The sequence below is a fragment of the Anser brachyrhynchus genome (genome assembly GCF_964034855.1).
Source record: "Anser brachyrhynchus genome assembly, chromosome: 3".
NCBI classification, from domain to species: Eukaryota; Metazoa; Chordata; class Aves; order Anseriformes; family Anatidae; genus Anser; species Anser brachyrhynchus.
Genome location: NC_137696.1, coordinates 122575362 through 122589849, shown reverse-complemented (window position 1 = coordinate 122589849; position 14488 = coordinate 122575362). Strand labels below are relative to the sequence as shown.

The window sequence follows — 14488 nt, the reverse complement described above, 5'->3', positions numbered from 1 at the left end:
TGGGCTGCAATGGGAAATTTAGGAGATCTGCTTGTAGTGTTTTTTTTTTTTCTTTTGCTTTAACTTTTTGCTTCCTGATTTGAGGTTTAACCCATTCCTCTTCTGCTGCCAGCTCAAAAAAATCCAGGGCTGAACTCTGTATTTTTTTTCTTCTCTTTTTCCCCCATTTTTGAATAGCTTTTTTTTTTTTCTTTCCCCCATCCCACCGTCTTTCTAGTGCATAAGACATTATTTCCTAAATTGCACATGCTTTTCCAGGGAGCCCTCCTCTCCCCATCCCTCTCGCTGTAGCACTGGAGGCCTGTTGGACGTTCCCCCCAAGATGGGATGCCCACCACCCCATAACCCACAGCACACCGAAGCCTTTCCACTCCTATTGATTCCGTGTGAAATTAGAATCAAGTGGGAGAACCGCTTTCCTTCTTTCCCCCCCGTTTATTCCTGCTCCCCACCCTGGAAAGAAACACAGATTCAGAGTGAAAAGTGTCATTTTGGAGGCACTGCTGCGGGAGACAGAAAGCAAGGCTTCCCCTTCCCTCACCCAGAGAAAGCCTGAATTAAGGTCAGGAGCGTGCGGGGAAGCCTTCCTGAGGGACTGCGGGCAAATTTTCTTCGTGCTTGCTCCCAGGCTCTTGCACAGAGTCTTGCTGCCACTTTCCTGTTTAATTATGACAGACTCTAATTGACTCCTTTAATTTCGGCAGGTTTGGAGGGGGTGGATGGCCTGTGGTGGAAGCGTGGCCCTGGTTCTCCATCTGTGGAGCTTGCTCTTGATTTGGAGGAAAGGGCTGGGGGTGTTTAATGGCTGGGTCCATGCTGGGGTGCACAGCTTTAGGCTCTGGGTGAACCGAAAGGGAAGCTTTTTCATCTCCCCATTGGGAATTTGATTGAAATGGCAGAGCTCCTTGGAGACACACATGGCCTGGACTTGTTCTTCTCCCAGGCTGGAGTGTGATTTAATGTGTGAGAGGGTCTTGCCCCTCCTTAGGTGTGATGCGGGTTGAAGATGCTTTCAGGCAGGTCTTGCGTCCCTGACAATGTCCTCTGTGTCACCATCCGACTCCGTGTCCTCTTCCCAGTCCCAAACAGAGCAACAAGACCTGATGTTGCATGCAGGAATTTTCTGAGAAGCATGGTCCTACACTTGATGTTTCTGGGGCCTGTTTTGGCACCCAGTAATGGGCTGGGCAGTGTTTACCCTGTTTTGAAAACTGGGAGATTTTAGTAGTGTGGATGCAGTGGGGGAAATGAAAGGGCCACAGCTGGACCATGGGATGAGGTGCTATCTTTATATTGGTCAAGCATAAAGATTTGAGACTGGGTTTGACCATGGCGGTGGAGACAACTCCTGGCCTGAAGCACTGAAACGCCAGATTTGGGGAAAGGAGGATGTTTCCTTTTAGCCTTAAACAATAACCAGAGATTATTTTACTTTATTTGCTTATTTTATTTACTTATTTATTTTTGGTGCTTCATTTTAGGCACCTAAGGGTGCTGCACTGAGGCCCTGGTTGACATGTGCATTCCCAGTTCTGAACACAGTTAAAAACTACCCCTTGATGCCCTGGTTTCCCCACCAACATTAAAACCAATTGGATTTAGTCTTGCAGAGTGTGAGTGATGCGTGAGTGTCAGCATGTGAGGTGCTGTGGTGGCTCCATCTTGCTGCAAGTCTTTCCTCTTTACTGGTGGGTTGTTCCCAGACATTTATTCAGAACAAAAGCTTGCTGTGGATATACAAAGCTGTTGAGCTCTCGGGGATATAGACTCGTTTGGATAAGCACATGGGCTAGCAACTCAGGTGGTCTGGTTATAGAATCATAGAATATCCGAAGTTGGAAGGGACCCATAAGGATCATCAAGTCCAACTCCTGGCACCCACAGCTCTACCCAAAATTTTATACCACGTGACTAAGTGCACAGTCCAATCTCTTCTTAAATTCAGGCAGGCCTGGTGCAGTGACTACTTCACTGGGGAGCCTGTTCCAGTGTGCGACCACCCTCTCGGTGAAGAACCTCTTCCTAATGTCCAGCCTAAACCTCCCCTGCCTCAGCTTAACACCATTCCTGCGGGTCCTGTCACTGGTGATAACGGAGAATAGGTCACCTGCCTCTCCACTCCCCCTCGTGAGGAAGTTGTAGACTGTGATGAGGTCCCCCCTCAGCCTCCTCTTCTCCAGGCTGAACAGGCCAAGTGACCTCAGTTATGACTAGACATGGGTTCTAGAAGGCCAGGATCTCCTTCCCTTTTAGTCTCTACAATATTTTCTGCTAGGCTGTAGTCTAGACATGTATTGCCTGTGTCATGTATGACACTCAATGTGAGGTGGATGGTGGCGTAAAGGCATCACTTCTACGGGGATGTAGCTCTGAAGAGCTGAGCTTGGTACCTGGCCATGCCTTAAGCCATAAGATCAGGCTTCCCATCCAGTCCACAAGAAAAAAGAATAAACTTTGGAGTTGGTGTGTGGTGTGTGAGGGACACAGTTGGGTTTTGCATCATTAAAAAAGAAAAAAAAAAGTGGTAATATCCTGAGGATAACAAAGACTTGAAAAACTTCTAGCAAGCTACCGGTAGTGATGGAAACTTAATCATCTTGTATCATTTCTTCTGCGTGAAGACTTTAGAGTAAGGAGTAAAATAAGTAATACTTTTTTTTTGTTAGTTTTTTTTTTTTTCTTCCTTGTTTTGTAACCACTGGTGTTATGGCAAAGTCTTTCCCCACTCTAAACAACATGAAAGAGGTGCACAGTTGGAGGACGACTGAATTCCTGTACTATTTCAGTTCAGAAACACTTATTAAGACAAAATAATTTAAAAAAATGTTGCAGCAGAAGGAAAAATCAGCATGTTAAAGCACTCTGCCACAGTTTATCTCAGAGCCTTCATTCTGCCTTTAACAAAGGGGTTAATTTTATGTGATTGCCAGTAAAAACAGGCTGTTTTCACGATGAGTTGGGCGATGGACTGAGTTAACAACCCCTTGGAAGTGCCAGGTGCGTTTCCCTGATTGGCAGCTCCGTAGGTGGAAACCCCTCGTTCCCAGCCCGTCCTTGGGAATGGCTGCAGAGCAAAGGACTTCGTTAAGGGATCATAAGGCTGCCTCGTAAAAACTAGCAAACAATTACCATCCTGATGGGAAGGAGAGGAGGGGACCGAGTGCTCTGCAGGCCCCGTGAAGAAAAGCAGACGTCCCAGGGCAGGGAGGCATCAGGTGAGGCGGACGCTATAAACACTTTTCAGCGAATGCTGCGTCTCCTCAATAAAGAGGCAGTTAGCCTGTCTACGGCATTAACAAAATATTCCCAGTTAACTTCATGGGTGGTGCAGGGCTGGGAGCTGTTAGCTCATATTCAGTTAAATTTCAAATGTCAGAGCTCGTTAGCGGTGATTTTAGCCAAAGACAGTTTGTGAGGAGCTCAGTAAATTTGACTTCCTCGGATAAAATCGAGGCAAGAGATTGCCGCTTTGCTTATTGATTTATTTTCCTGCTTTCACACATCTTCTTTGGGCCTGGGGTTCTGATCAAGGGTCAGGCTCGGCTTTATTCGCTTAGAGATTGTGTTTCTGTCTTTCACGCACACTCTTGTTCTTTCATTGTCACTTTAATTCTCGTTTATTTGCCTTTCCCCTCCTGACTTAACCTGTGTCTGGTGAGTGGGAGATGTAGATTTTGCTCTTGGTGTTGAGGACAGATTTTCTCGGAGCTCACCAGCAGGCCTGTGTGTGCATGGACATTCTGAATGGCTTTAGATGTTCAGGCTGACCTATGCAAAACTGAGGAAAGAGATGCAAAACAGCTGGCAGGGAGCAATTCTCTAAAACCGTAGAGATGGCTCACCCAAGGTCTGTTTTTCTCTGTTTTCCTGATCTTGGGATTTAATTTCTTGTTGTTTTGAATCCACCTATGCCCAACGAACTGGGGCAAAGCTTCAAAGCTGAGATGGCTCAGGCAATGTGGCAGAAAGTGAGATTTCCCATGCAGGAAGGACAGCACTCAGTGGTCACCAGCATGGATATGAGTTGGTTAATGTTCATTTTCACCTCTGGGAGATGTAGACACCACAGGGTGACAATTTTGGACGCATTCCTCCAGGTGGTGATAGCTAGCAGCGGGCAGAGCTTTGGGGTTTGCACCAAGGCACTTTATTTCCACCTCCTGCAAGTACATACTGATTCAGGTGTGTACCTTAATACGATGTCCAACTCTTCCTGAAGTCAAGTCTGCTTTTGGAAAAAGCTACCAGGCACCCATCTGCATCCTTAAGCACTTGAATGCATTGGGGTGTGGATGTGCCAGCAAAGCTCCTTGGGAATGGGACCCTGGATTTTATACCCTGCCAAGTGATTAACAGGCAGACAAACATGTGTGTGGGAGGGCAGATAGTGAAAGGCACAGCACATTGCAGGGGATCTGTGCTCCCAACAAAGATGAGCTGTTACAGCCCTGAAAGACAAAGGGATGGCTTTGTAGCCCAGACAGCAGCAGTTTGTGCTTTGAACTCAAAGGGCTCTCAGTTAGCCATGTGGCGTGTTGGTCGAGGGGTTCTCTCTCACGCTACTCTCTCATCTTGTTATCTGATTAAAATGAAGTTTGGGCTGAAATCTCTTGAAACGACAAGAGTGGCTAATGTCCCATAGTGTGTGTGATGCTGCTCTTCAGCTGAGGCGTGGTTGCTCATGGCACAGCCATGCAGAGAAAAGTGCCCCAGATGAACTTCAGCTGGTTTCAGGCTTCTGGTGCTGTCTGCACCCCTGCTGAAATTGCCTATCGTGTGTCGCTGGCAGCTCCAACCACTGGGAAAAAAAAATAGATAGCAGCACTGTTCCATTGAGAATCGGTTCTAATTTTAACTCTATATGATTAATATATTTAAGTGCATATTTCTGTTCTAGATATGTCCTTGTTTGGAAGTTGTCATGCATCAGGAATGATCTCTGATGTTTGTACAGCTCCTTGAACATCAGCATCCTGGGCTTTATCTGGATTTGTTGCAATTAAATAGACACCTTGCAATTAAATAGACACCTAAAGGGACACCTTTGTCTGCCCCCGCTGCATAGGAGGGGTGTGCCCAGTCTTCTAAATGATACCTAACACCCAGATTCCCATTAGGAATTGGAAAATTCAGCTTGCAGTGACGGTGCAAAGGTAGCCTTTGCTAAGGAGTGCCATCTCCCCAGCCATCATAACCCAGTGTTCCCCTATTGCTTGCGTGACCTTTTCTGTAAGAGTCCCATCTTCACCTTTTTACCTTTCTGGCAGATAAGTGTTTTTGATGATGACAATAAAGATACCGCAAAGCACTTTTATTCTTGGTTGCCCCATCTGGGCTGCGCGTTTGATCCGAACGGCCGGCGTTCCAGTCAGATTGCACTATCAGATGGAGCTGGCTCTATTTCCTGCATTATTCTTCCTGGCTGTACCACATTATGCAATTATGTTTGCATTTAAACCTGAGCACTTACCTGTAATGATGCTGTAGTTCAGTACATGATACATTACAGCACTAGATAATGCATACAGATAGGCTAAGAAAGCATGTTGTTGATGTGCTAAAACTAAACAGGACATTGCATTTGAAAGCGGGCTCTGAAAGCTCGCAGATTAGGATGAGTCGCTTGAAAAGCTCGCATTACTGAAATAACAGCCACGCAGGGTGAAACCCTCTCCCTGCTGGGCAGGTACAGGACTGAAAGGGCAGCGCAAGGCTTCAGTCTCCGTCTCAGGAGCCTGGCTGCTGTCACCCGCTTCTGCAGGAGCAGGGAGGTCTGTATAGCACAGCCCCTATAGCACAGAGTCAGTGAGGGGCTTGGAGGACAGGCTGCATGTCCCAGCCCCACCTGGGCTCGGGGAGCTCTCCAAGGAGCAGCCCCCGGCCCCTCTCGGGGCAGCCTGTGCCAGGGCTCCGGCACCCGCCCGGCCCAGCAGTGCTGCCTGAGGGGCAGGGGGAGCCGCCGGGGCTCCGGGCTGGGCCCGGGGCCTCTGGGCCTGGCCCTGGGCACCGCCGAGCAGGGCCTGGCTTTGTCTTCACTGCATCGTCTCTCTGCAATGCAGAAGCAGCCCTAGGGATGCGATTCTGACTAGTTGGCTTGCATTTATCATATTGTTATATACTATACTGCTTTAGTGAAGTTAACAGGGTGTTTTAGGTGGTACTCGGTAGCTGGATGGCAGACCCTGGTACCCAGTGCTGGAAGTGATGGTTATTATTAAAGCACGCCAGGACAGTTAATCTCTACCCCTGTTTAGGACTTCACTTCTGTCAGATGAAGTGAAGATTTTAGTGACTTCCCTACCTCTATACACACTGGAGCAAAGAAGTAAATTCCAGAATAACAACTTTTAATACTCCTTGTCTGCATCAGATCCTAGCCTGAGATGGAATATAGCCAAAAGCCATTTCCTCGTGCCCATCCAGGTTCTCCCTCTCAAATCTGGAATTCATTTTAAAAATAAATTTTAGGTGAAAATGATCTGGCAAAACATTTTGATGAAGCTGCTGCAGTGATTCAGCAGAACCCGGGCATGCTGCAGTCAGACATGAATTTTCGTCACAGGGTAATGAAGCAATGTAATCCTGCTCCGCAAGGTACTGGCGAGTACATCGGTTTTCCCTTCAATTAAAGAGGGATTGCAACCAATAATTTTCCTAGCAGGTTGTTTTTCACTGTACTTTGGGGGGTCTGTAGATGGAAGGTGCTAAAGTTGGGCAGTGTGTCATCTTATTTGTTTGAGAGAGGATATATAAGTGAAAAAAGAAAGGAAGCACATACTAAGTTGTAGCCTTCATGCAGCAAAGCCATTTTCAGTCTTGGCTTGGTAAATCATTGCAAAGCTCTTGTAAACCAGGCTTGGAGCAGTGATGGGATGTGTAGCAGTACTCCCTCTAGGAGCTGCGTTAGAGTTAGGGACTGGATTCCACACCAATGCTTTGACCTCTAGCCCACTCTGGCAGCTGATATGGGAATCTCGCAAAGTTTTTTTTTCTGCCACCTGATCACTAAAAAACCCATCATCAGATCTTCACTGGCACTCTTGGGGTGAATTAGACTCGTAGCCCTCCATTTACAGTAAAGTTCACTCAGAAATCCTTCTTGCTGACATGCAGGCACATAATTTGATTTCTTTTCCTGCAGGTGGTTAGAAGATGCTTAAGCTAATCTCTTTATTTGCAATGTTTGCTCTCAGATTAGTTAAAGTAACTCATTCTTGTTCAGTTGTGAGACAATATTTGCACAGTGCATGCTGCAAAGTCCAGCAGAGTCACCACACTTGGTTATTCTGCTTGTGTAAACAACTTGATGTTACAATTTGCTTGTTACCATTAAACTGCCATTTCTAATTTGTCTTGGAATAGTTCAGTCTTTGAGAAATCACTGTTTTAGAGAGATGTGTAAATTATGTGTGCCCTTGAACTGTGTTTTGGAAAGGGAAGACCAGTCATCTTGTACCTGAACAGGAAGATTGCATTGAATTCCCTGATGTATTTGCACGCACAGGGTTTTCATGCAAGTTGGGCTTGTGATTACATTTTGCTGAGATAGTTTCCACTGAAATAAACTGTCTCTGAATATCAGGCCATAAATGAACATTAGGAAGGTTCTTGTGAATTAGCAGTGAGTTACTGTAGAGAAAGATTGCCTTTTGTGAAAAAAGGCTCTTCTACAGCTCTCTGTGATGTGTTGAACTAAGCTGCTAAAAAGTACTATTCTAGCTTTTTTTTTGAAGCAAATGGGAATTTCACTGTTCATTCTACAAGAGACGTTTTCCATCAGTTTAGCGTCCTTGCTAGGTGCATAGAAGAGTCTAATATGTGCCTCCGTTCTGCTTCTCCAATTCAGTGACTTCCAAAAAATTTCCTAGTATGAACCTGTTTGCTTCCCGACCTTGCCACCCAGGCGTGGGCACTCCCCACCTCTTCTTGTGAATCTCAGTGTTTTTTCTGAGACATCGGGGCACCAGCTGCTGCTCCTGCACTGACCTTTTGGTCCCTTGCCCTTGAAGTGCAGCCTGGGCATTTTTTTCTTTGCCAGCAACCATGGGCAGATTTTGCCACAGCAAGAAAAAGCTATCGTGTGCTCCAAGATATTTCCTTAGCTTCCACAGTGCTTTCCTTTATCTTTGAAATTAAGATTTCTGGTTCTAGGATCAACCTCCCAACATAACCTTCAAAAAACCCCAGGAGAGCTGAGAACAACACTTTGGGACTCAATGTACGTGCGGTAAATAGACATGGGCCTTCCCACGAGTCTCATGGTTTGTTTAATTACGGAGTGGTTTAATGCTACTCATATTCCCCCGATACTTGGTATTTTACCTTGGATTCAGGTGAGCTTTCTTGCCTGGGTATAGGCAGCTGACACATGCTGTATCTGGGACATGCACCCCCCCCTTCCAACAGCGATGTCTTTTCAGTGCCCTCCCTATGAAAGCACCATTCGATCAAACTAATATTCCGTGTCCTTAATTAAATACCTCTGGTGCAAAGAGCCTTACCTTCTGTGCTTGGAAATTGCAGTGATTACTCCCCTGCTGGAAAAGCCTTCCTTTTTTTTGGTGTTTTATTTTTGGTGGTGAATTTTCTTCTTTTGCTTTTAAGAAGAAGAATTAAGCTCTTTCTTCTGCCATTGTCCAGTTGCAAATTGGCCTGAGACTGACTTGTGCCATGGGCTCTGACCTCTGAAACTGCCCACTCATTTTTTTTCTGAAGTAATCAGCTAGACGAACTATTTACAGTTGGCTTTTGGGTCTTCTCACTGCTTTTGTGGCTGCCCCTGTCTGAGTAATTAATGACAGCATGGCTTGTTTATGGTCTTGAGTTACTAATGCTGTTGGCTGCAAATGCATTTTTACCTCTGGGACGTGCCAGTTTCCTGGTTCTAGTCCCACCTCACTGGCCCAGGTCAATTTTTTGTGTGTAAACAGATTTATCCTGTAATAGTTGGAGAGAGACTAGGTCATTCATCAGTCCCGTAGAGAACATGCCCAGCCAGATTCTTCCCTTTCTGTGCTTGTGCAACTCCGCGGAAGTCAGAAAGATTCCTGCAGGACAGCTAAAAATAAGGAGGGGAAAAAAAAGGAAAAAAAAGATCAATTCTTTCTTTCTAATTCAGGGTACAGGCAATCTCATTTAGAAATAAAGGTATAGGAGAGGGGTCCTCATGTCCGGCCACCTGCCCAGCCCTGACCCATGCTGTATCAATTCCTCTGGGAGTCACTGATGAAGGAACTTCTCTTGGGTAGGGTAATTTCACCTACGTGTTAGAACTAGAGTAAAGGGTAAAAAGAAGCAACAGATGATGCAGACCGATGTAAAAATATAATCTTTTGGCCGTGGAAAAGGTCTGTTGGGTTATGGTCGATGCCTGTTCTACCACAATTCATAAGGGAAGGAGCTCACTCTTTACAGCGTCTCGCTGCACTGATGGTCAGAAGCACTCTGCTAATTCCCAGCCTTAGTTTATTAATAAGAATATTACTTCCAGTCTGCTTTGAGGGTAATGTTGTATTTTGGTATAAATGGTTCATTTTTTTCCTATTATACAGTTCTCTAGATGTCTTTCCTTCCTTCCGACTTTTAACATACGTTTGGCTACTTAGTGAGTTGTGACTTGAGCACAACCATTCCTGCATTCTTTTTAATCATTTCTTTCTGAATTATTGGAAGAGGATGGTCCCATTATCTATCAGCCTTTGTTGACCAGTTTGTTTACCAGTGTCTGCTCCGTTGAATTAGCCACAGGTGGTCTCTGCTATGATGTGGTTTCGAGGGGAACTTCCTTTCATCCCTCTGGGTTTTTGTAAAATTCTTCACTGTTTTGCCAGGGTAGTTTTTACCGACATCTAAAAACTACCACCCTATTACTCATTGCTGAACTGGCATCAGGGGCTGTCTTAATGCTGGCCCTCAGGGAAGAAGTACGTCAGTGGTCAGACCGCGTTGTTTTCAGGAATCACATCATGGAATTGAACTGGGTGAGGAATCTCTCAGGGTCAGATGCTGAAAAATTACTGGGAGCCAGGAGGCTGCCTTTCTCTGATGGAAGGATAGGAGAAACTAGAGAAGTCAAAACATGCTCTCCTTTTTGTCAAGTTCTTTCAAAGGACTTCCTGAACTGAACTGTATTAAAGTAAATAGAAATGATAGAGGTGAACGTGATGTTTTCGCAAAGAGGATTGAAGTGGGTACCCATAGCAAGCTTCTCCAGAAGTGCTCCTTTCATTTCCTTCTGCTCCCTCACTTCCAGTTTAGAAACCTTGGAAATGTGGCATGCAATGGCAAAGCTGGAGAACTCTAATGAAGTGCACGTGAATCAAAAGCCTTTAAGAGGTTGCCAATCCCATTGTATGATCCACCAGACAGATTAATCTCTGATTACCAAGGAAACTCATTGTAGGCTACATAAATGTTTGAGGCAGCTTCTCTGAAATTAAGGCCAAGAGAGAGCCTGCAAAAACTGGTAATTGTTAATCTCTGTCTTGTTTGCTTTTCTGTAGTGAAAAAGTAGCCTTTTTGGAACAGGAGGTGAATTGCCTAGAGTAGAGAATGGTTCACAGTGTGCTGGTTTGCGGCCCTTCCCTGTCAGGTGGTGGGTTTTGTAATGAGGATTAAATGGTACTCTCCATCCTGGGAATGCTTGGAGAAGCCTTGGGAACTTTTATATTCATTTTAAGCTTCGAACAGCTTGAGTTTGGCCATTCTTTGATTTCATAGCACAGTCAATAATTTCTCCTCCTTTTGGTGTGAATGTCTAAATTACATAAATTTTCAAAATAAGGTGTTGTACCGAGCTGCTGATAGCAAGTGTGTGTTTTCTTACCGTTCTCTGGGATGGCCCTAATCCTTCTTCCCTATGAAGCTGTATATGCGCCTTCATTCTCCCCTATAGCAAACTCCTTGTATGCTGCCAGGAATGAAACCGAGATTGCAATAAATCATCCTTTGGTTTTGATTTGTATCAACAAACGGACACTTCTCACGTTGAGTGCTGTAGTGCATGCAGGAGACTTATAACAGTGGGATGAAGGAGCATCCTTGTCTCAGGGACGCAGGCTGTGCAGAGGAAGACGTAGCTACACCAACTGAAATCCTACAACTACAGCAACGGTGAACATTTTTCAGTTAATTCGGCACAGGGTTAGATGTCCTAAAAGCAGGAGAGGCAGGGGATCATGCCAAGAGACAGGTTCAGCTTACTGGGGCATTGGGCAGTGGCTTGTACACAAACTCCACTGACTGTAGCAAATAACACGCATTTGCATCTCTTTCAAGCATGTGTGGGAGGGAGGAGCCTCCACCAATTTGTCTGTTTTAATTATAAACGTTCTCCCCACCTTCCTAATTGCTCCTTCATTAAGAAGTAGCTTGTTGTTGCTTTTTTCCCTGGGAGCTAAAAATAATCAACTTTTGTTTGTTTCTGTAAATATTTTTTTATTATTATTTTTGCCCTTGAGGAGATAATTATTTCTATTGTTGCATGAAGATGGTGGCCAATACAGGAGGAATAATTAGAGCAGATGGCTGAAAATACTTCCCTTGTAAAAGACATCTAGGGTAATAAAATACCTCCCCTCCTCTTTTGTCTCCTCCAAATATATGTTTTCCTTTCCTTCAGGTGGATGGGGGTTGTGTGGGGGTGTAAATCTTTTCCTGATGTATTAAACTGAGGAGCTGTCAAGAGTTCACAGCCTGGAAAGTGAGCTCCCTGTATCCATCACTGAAATTAAAGGGGTTTCAAATGTGGCGTGGAGTCCTGGGTCTACAGCGTGCTACTCCATCACTTAAAATGTTAACCTTGTCTCTCTGTGGGAACTGAGGGGAGCAACGCTTGCTCTCCATACTTGCTGGTTAAATGGCAATCTGTCAGCACCAAGGAAAAGGCTGCCTCGTGGGTGTCAATCTCTCCGCGTTCGAAACCTTTGCTCGTTCGTGGCCAGGCACACCAGGAGGGGTGCGGCTGATGGATTCGATGGCTCACCTTCTTCCTGCTGGAGATCGCAGGAAGCAACCTGGGGATTCTCTCGGGTGAAAGCGCAGGTGATGTTTTGTGCTTAGTGGCTGTGCCCGGGGGCAAGGAGGAAGCTGGCTGCTGGAGGTGGGGTTGGTGGAAAAACCTGCCTGACTTTGGGTTTCTTTCTGTTGCCATATCTCAGGTAATCCTGGGCTGAGGCCAGAAAAAGAGAGCGTGGAGCACAGCAGCAAGCAAAATCTGTGCCATAGATCAACCATTGCTTCTTGGTTTGGTTTTAAAATTTCTGCCTTTTTCTGATCAGAGGACGCGGGCTCTGGTCTCATGTCTGTGTCTGTAACAGCTGCTATCAGTCCTCTTATTGGGACTGTACTCCAGTAAAACCCCACCTAACCAAGCAAATGAGGAAGTCACTGCAAAGTGAAATGAAATGAGCTCTGCTGTGTCTGAACAGGACTTTCTTCTCTTTTTAACACCTCAGAATACCTTGTGTTTTGTTGGAGGGGAGTTAAAAATCACCAGATAACGTGCTGTGCTAGCGGAGCGATTGTAATTTACAAAAATTTAGGCCCAAAATTGAAGGAATGGTGATTTATAATCCCTTCCCTTTGTGGCTTTTTTGCCAGCCTGTGTGGGAATGCAAACATATTGCTGTTATTTATTCATTGGTTGCAGTTGCTGCTGCTGTTTCTGGGCCCAGGTAGTCACAGGCAGGAGCTGAGAAACTGGTGCTGGGAGCTCGTGTTCCCAGTGGCAGACGCACAGGCAACCCCAGGCTGGCTGACAGCAGCAGCAGCTAACAACAGAAAATGGGAAGAAATCTGCCTGAAAATGGAAAAAGAAGGTGCAGGAGGGAGGAAGGGGATAATGTGCTGAACTGCAAGGAGCTTGTGCATCTTTTATTGTATGCTATTAGACATTATTTTATCTTTACATAAGCTCCTTTTTGGACCTCTGATGGGGAGGGAGTTATTTTGCAGGCTTGGTTCCCTACTGGGATAGAGTCAGCTGCTGCGCTGGGTTCAAAATGTGAAGAATTTCCGCAGTGTGAAGAACCCACGTTTTCAGAGTGGGTTTCCTATGGATGGCAGATGTGAGGCAACATCCTGCAGAAGTTTTGGTGTTCAGTTCAGTGTTCAGTTTGTGTTATACATAGCTCCCTGGCGAAAACACCAGAAGAGTCTCTTGACTCAATCTATCTACTGATTTTAATGAACCTTGCAGGAATATGGCAGCTTTGAGATCTTGCTGCTCCTGTTAGATCTCATTGTCAGGTGTGAGCACTGACAAAAACATGGATGCAGAGATGTTGCAGTCTCCTAAGCCCTGGGATGGGTGCCCAGCCGTGACCCTGGTCCTCGCAGCTGCTGCTGCTCTTCAGTCTTACGTAGAAGTGTTTAAATAAGTCCAATGGTTGAATGCTGTGTGCCAAGCAGGGGGAAAAAAAGCAAAAGGAAAGAGTCTTACATTTATGAAAAGCCTAACAGCGAAAGGGGTGTTCTTATCCTGCTCAGCTGTGGGCAGAAGGAAAGGAGCTGGAGTCTGCATGACGAAGATGTTTAAGATATGGCCTTCAAGAGATGAGACGCTGTCTCACTGTTTTGTCTTTGGGGTCTCAGGTGAGTCAGTCTGTCCCGGCAGTCGTGAAAGCGTGCTCAGCTTGTAGAGCAGCAAAGCCCCCTGTGCATGTGGGTTACAGCCTGTCCCATACGGACGACAGGGCAGCTGGAGAAGAGGGGCACTATAACTGAAAAGGTTCTCTGAGATCACATGGATGGAAACTATCGGGGTCAGACGAGAACATAGACTTCTAGAGCTGTGAGTCTGTCACCTGCCTTTCCTGACAATTAGTTTGTGTGTGTATAGGTTTGTGTCATTTTACCATGGGCTGCTTAATAGGAACTGGACATAACCACCACTCAGCCAGGGGCTTAACAAGACCAGTATAGCTGGAGATTGCACTGTGCTTTTCTCCCAGAAAACAGGGAGAGGGTAATCGTATGGGATCCACAAGGTCCGGGCAAGCTGTATATGTGATTTAGCACAGTTGGCCATTTCACTAGCCTTGCGCTAGACCACACTTCTCTCACAGAGACTTTTTTTGTCTTAGAGGAGGGTGTAGGACTGCAAGAGAAATGTCACCAAGTAAAATCTTCTGCCGGCTTGTTTTCCTCCATCAGTCAGATGTCTTTCCTTAGTTACTACAGAGCTGCTTTCCCACTAGCCCCTCTACATCTTCTTTAGCGCTGTGGTAATTTTAAGTGCCTTGCGCAAAACCCCTTTTCTCTCTTCAGACAGGTTCTTTAGATCTATACCCTCTCTAGTAATAGAAGGATGTTATGAGTGATTATAAATTGCTCTTGATCCTGTGTTATAAGTTGATGTTCATCTGTCGACTATATGTATTTTAAATAAAAGTGAATACATATTAGAAATCCCAAGAAAGATGCAAATACAGGTGATGTGCATGGCAGCAGACTAAGCCAGGCATCTTCTCACTGTGGAACTTTTCTT

The 14488-nt window shown here is 45.5% G+C and overlaps 1 protein-coding gene across 2 annotated transcripts in view; it reads left to right on the top strand.

Moving 5' to 3' along the window:
• The window catches only part of PKHD1 (PKHD1 ciliary IPT domain containing fibrocystin/polyductin), a 261123-nt gene that overhangs the window by 69154 nt on the left and 177481 nt on the right, over window positions 1-14488 (top strand). The window lies entirely within an intron of this gene.